The following is a 5766-nucleotide window of genomic DNA, read 5'->3' on the forward strand; positions in this document are numbered from 1 at the left end:
TTTGATCAATGTTTTAATCAAATTGAAACTTATCTTCAACAGTAGGACTATCAATATCAGCAGGATATGGGTTGGGTTAGAGGTCAAATTGAATCACTCAATACAAATATAGCTATGATGAATAGCTATTTTAATATTTTCAACCAACCTCCTCCTCTAAATCAGGGCCCTTCAGAGTGATGATTGTACTTCTTTCATGTTTTTCTCTATATGTGATGACTTGATGTGATAGGATGTTATGTGATGTTGATGTTTATGTTTTTATCTTTTTTTTTTTGTGATGTAATGTGATTTGTTCGTTTTCATGTGTTTATGTTTTTTGTGTCTTTGTATTGATATCATTCATGCATAATGTACTATCTTCTACCATTGATATCAATAAAAGTTATCCTATATTGTTTTAGTGTTTTATTATTTCTTTTCAGAAATGTGTGTTAGCCTATATGATCATCCTTAAAATATTGATCTAACAAGAGCTATATTTTGAATTGCAATATAAAATTGAATTCATTAGAAAATTTAATTTTTATAAAAAATTTAAGTTGTGTTATAACTTGATCTAGTTAAGAGTGTCAATATCATGTTTCTTATTAGACTAACATAATTTTTAATATTATTATTAAAAATTTAATGTTTACTTATTTTTATTTCTATTTTTAATATAAATATCATTGTACTTGGAGAAATTTGAGATTTTAGATTATCGATTTTTGGAAAGATCAAGAAAATCAAAAGAATGCGTAATGGTTCTCAATTTGAAAAAGAGACACAAAATAAGCCCACAAGTAAAAAGATTCACAAAATGTGCCACTAATAATGAAAATATGCGCAAAGCGTCACAAGTATTTGTTCTTTCCTCAATCTTTTAATCTTTAAATTCAAATTAATCTTCTATTCAATTTTATTTTGTATTGAATTTTGAAAAATACAAATTTTACATTCATCTTCTTTGCAATGATTTTGCTTATCTCAGTGTCTAAACTGATTCATAATTTTGATATTTTTTTCTTGTCTAAGTTATATCTATACTTAAATTATATGAATCTTTCTGTTTCTCTAATGACATTTAATTTCTATTTGTACATAAAACTAAATCTCTTTAAAGGATCGATTATCAGGGCTTTTCATATGACTTCTTACATTTCTGGATTAATTTGATTTATCTCTTCTTCTCTTTTTACTGTTGTCAAAAAGGGGGAGAAACATTATTTGAAGTATTTTTAGTTTGAAGTGTTTTGACATGTTATTAGTATTTTTGTGTTCATACTTTTTTTATTTTTTGTTGTTGTTTGAGTGTGTAAAAATTTTAAAATTAAAAAATTGGATTAGTTCAGACAAAAATGCCCCTTATTCTCACATGCTTATTTATTCAGGGGAGTTTAAGAGAAACTTAGGAATTTGAAAATTATACAAATAATAATTATTTTGCCATCATCAAAAAGGAAGAGTTTGTTGAGAGAGTTGCTACTTAGCCTTGCATGCCTTACATTCTTGTAACTTATATGTTTTGATGATTCCAAATATTATTATTTTGATTATTATTTTCTCCTAACATATTTTGGAAGAAATATTTTTAGCTCTTGTGTGTACTAACATTTCAGGAAAATCATACTCTAGATTATTGAAGACTTCAAATCAAGATTTGCTTATAATATTTTATAACTTGGAGTCTGTATTTTACCTTTGCTTGAATCTGAGATAGTGTGATTGTAATTAAGTAACTCAGAGCACACACACCGGGGGAGAGCTTTAAAATTCATAATTTTTAATACTGATTGTACAGGACGAACTATATTTATACAGGACAATCAGGTAGTTATACTCCTCTAAGAGCAAATGGAATGAATAGAGAGTGAGTAAAAAATTTTTAAGTCATTCCTCCAGACGATTTCCTTGTTCGTCCCTATACTATATCCTTTGGACTTTCATTTTGAACTATTCATCCAAACGATTTCCCTGTACGTCCCTGGACGATGTCTTCTGGACTTTCATTTTGAACTACTCGTCCAGACGATTTTCCATGTTTGTCCCTAGATGATCTCCTATGGATTTTTATTTTGAACTGTTCGTCCAATTGAAATATCTCATTTATCCCTGGATGATATCCTCTAGTTTTTTACTTTGAACTATTCGTCTAGATAAATTGACCCCTTCATTCCTAGACGATATTCTCTATTCTTTAAACTTGTGATCTGTCCTGCTTTTTTGTCCCAACGAACCTTAGAAATAATGGTTCGTACCGGATGAACCATGATCGTACAGGATGATGATCAGGTATGAAGGCAGTTCATACCCATATACATTGAGATCGTACGCAATAGTTTTTACACTATTCGTACATACGAAATTAGATCGTACGGGACGATCATGAACGCACAGATTTGAATAATTGCAGTTTTTGGACAGTTTTTCATATCTTTCTTATAAAATGTCCACTTAAGACTGTCATGAAATCTTTTTGTTTATTGGTCATCATGCATACTGAAGGGAAATTGAAGGACAGAGTGAGAGAGAGCATTTGGAGGAGAGTTATTACTACAGGAGCGTAAAGGATTCACTTGGGTACTCAAAGGTAAGAATCTCCATTTATAAAATTGTGATTTATTCACTCTTTTCTCTTGTCCTTCTAGAATTCTCATGAGAAGAGCTTTCAAGGAGATTCAGTTCTCTGTCGGCACTCATGGAGTGTGAACAGATGAAGGGTTCTCTGCCTACACTTGGAGAAGTGTGAAAGGATGAAGGTTCACTGCCTACACTTGGAGAGTGTGAAAAGCTGACGGTTCTCTGCCAACACTTGGAGGGTGTAAAAGGACGACGGTTCTCTGCCAATACTTTGAAGGTGTAAAAGGATGATGGTTCTTTATCGTACTGGGTAGTGGTGGAAGAGAGTTTTTGTGAAGGCTTCTCCGTATTGATGTGGGGGTAAAATGAGAGACATTTGTGGTAATAATGCAATACCTGAAGTGGGAGACTTCAAGGAGTGGATGTAGGTCGTGTTTGACCGAACCACTATAAATCTTGTGTCTTTTATTTTCCACTATTTTTTACTTTACTATTTCTGTTGATTTGTGGTTGAAAAATCATTTTCAAAATTTCATAAAAGTTTTTAATCGGTTTTAAAAAGAGGTAAATTTTTAAATTACCAATTCACCCCCCTCTTGGTTAACCGCTGGGACACTAACTTAGGACTAACAATCTAATTCATAATTAATAAGTTTCAACACTTTCTTGACCTGAGAGAGCCTAGAGGAGAGGGAGAGAGAGGGAGAGATAGGGAGGAACTTGTGAGGGGGAGCTTGTAAGGGGTTTTCACAAGGGTTGCTCCAAGAAAGGTTCCAATGCATCTACTCCGATCGTCATTCCTCATTCTTGGAGGCTCAAGGGAGCCTTCTTCAGTAATTGATCGAGGTTCTCTGCCTGCTTCAGGAGGAAGCCAAAGGAGCGGGGTTCTTTGCCCGCTTTAGGAGGAAGTGAAAGGAGTCAGTTCTCTGCCGCACCGGGGTAGGTGAAAGGAGTTTTTGTAAGGGCTTCTCTGTTTAGCTATAGGGGTTAAAGGAGAAACACTAAGTTAGTGCAATACTCGGAGGGTGCCTCTGAGGAGTAGATGTAGGTCAAGGTTTGACCGAACCACTATAAATTCGGTGTGTTCTTTCTTTATTTTTACTACACATTTAATTTCTGCACTCGTTACTTCTTGTGGTGGATTGTGTTTGGTTTAAGTTCATGATTTGATTGAGAAGTTTTTAAAATACCAACTCACCCCCTCCCCTCTTGGTAAGCCTCGGGACTAGTTCATAAAGGCTTAACATTCCTATCAAATTTTCAAGTGGTATCAGAGTGGGATTCATAAAAATAAGTTTGAAAACTTTTTAAATTTTGATCCATGTCTAACTCCAATAATCATAACACAATGGAAGGATATTCTATTACACATCCACCTTTATTTGATAATATTCCTTTTGATTTTTGGAATACTCACATGTCTACCATTTTTCAATCGATTGACTATCGTATGTGGATGCTTGTTAAAGAATGTTATACACCACCTTCTCGTTAACTTAATGGCATTAAAACTAAAATTCCTTTTATTGAATGGACTTTTGATTAAAGATATTTAGCATAACTTAATGAAAAATTCTTAAACTATTTTTTCTGTGCATTAAAATCTAAAGATTATATGCGTGTTTCAACTTGTGCAACTGGTAAAGAGATTTGGGATAAATTATGTATTACTTATAAAGGAACCAATGAAGTTAAACAATCTTGATTGGATATTCATTTCCATGACTACAAACTTTTTCATATGAAACCTTCTAAATCAATTTCTAAAATGTATACAAGGTTTACTCAAATTGTCACCTCATTGCATGCTTTTGGAAGAGAACTCACTAACTATGAAAAAGTAAATAAAATTTTAAGATATTTTTCTTCTTCTTTTAATGCTAAGATCACTGTAATTATTGAATCTAAATATTTAAACATTTATTCGATTGATAACTTACTTGGATCATTCTTTGCTTACAAGCAAGGAGTGAATCAAAGAAATCTTGATGCATATGAGAAAAAGAAGGAAAAAACTATGGCACTGAAGGCCAACAACATGGAAAATGAATCTTTCGGGTCTAAAAGCATGATGTTGCCTTAATCTCAAGGTAATTCAAAATCTTTCTAAGGAAGAAGCAAAAAAACCATCAAAAGTGGAATAAAGGTAAGGGAAACAAAAATTTTAAGAGTTCAAATGATAAAATTTGTTTTGGATGCAGGAAGCCAGGATATGTTAAAGCTGATTATCCTACACTTAAAACTCATCCAAGCAAGGAGAAGGGAGAGGAGAAACCCAAGTTCAAAAAGAATAAGAAGAGGTTCCAAAAGACGTTCTGGGTGGATTCTGCATCAGACTCCTCTGAGACTGAAGCTGAAGAGGAGATAATGAACTTGTGCTTAATGACAGATGATCATCATGGTCAAAGTAACCAAGAAGAGGTATGTGAACCAACTTATGATCAATTACTTAAAATTTGTGAGAACATTCATGCATTATATAGGAAACTCAAAAAATTACATTTTAGTTTAAAATTGGAATTTTTTAATTTGCAAAAAGAGCATGAAATCCTATTAAAAGATCATTCCTAAATTGATAGTGTTGCAAATCTTTTTTCATGACTTTTGTTTTGATGATTGACAAACACCATTGATTCTCTTGGACTGTCTATTACTTCTAACTTTTCAGGAATCGAAGATCGGACGAACAAACGAAGCTAGTTTAAGATTACGTAGGTTAGGGTTGAGTTAGTCTGTACTTTGCTTTTTCTCTTCTTGAATCTATTTATAATGTTCAAAGAGACTGATACTAAGTAACCCTACACACACACACTTGAGGGACTTAGAATTTCTATTTTTACTCACATCGGCCAGGACGATATTTGTATCGGCCTGGACGATCGAGTTTAAAATAGATATTCTTTTCAGGATTCTTAATTAAGACAATCATCATTAACAGAATGTCCTGGATGATACTTGTATCGGACAGGACAATAAGCTCAAAACAGATAGAAATTGCCACCATAAATAATTAAGGTATTATGTATTTTGGGTAATCGGACAGGACGATCTAGGATCGGCCTGGACGATATTCATAAAATATGCCTTAATTGATCAGACAATCAAAGAAGTAGTTAAGGATGATTGATACGATCATATCATCCTCGACGATTGCAGGATCGGCCAGAACGATATATTCAAAAACCTTAGTTGCTTCCGGATGAT

This window comes from Dendrobium catenatum, unplaced genomic scaffold (assembly GCF_001605985.2).
Source record: "Dendrobium catenatum unplaced genomic scaffold, ASM160598v2 fragScaff_scaffold_621, whole genome shotgun sequence".
Lineage (NCBI taxonomy): Eukaryota > Viridiplantae > Streptophyta > Magnoliopsida > Asparagales > Orchidaceae > Dendrobium > Dendrobium catenatum.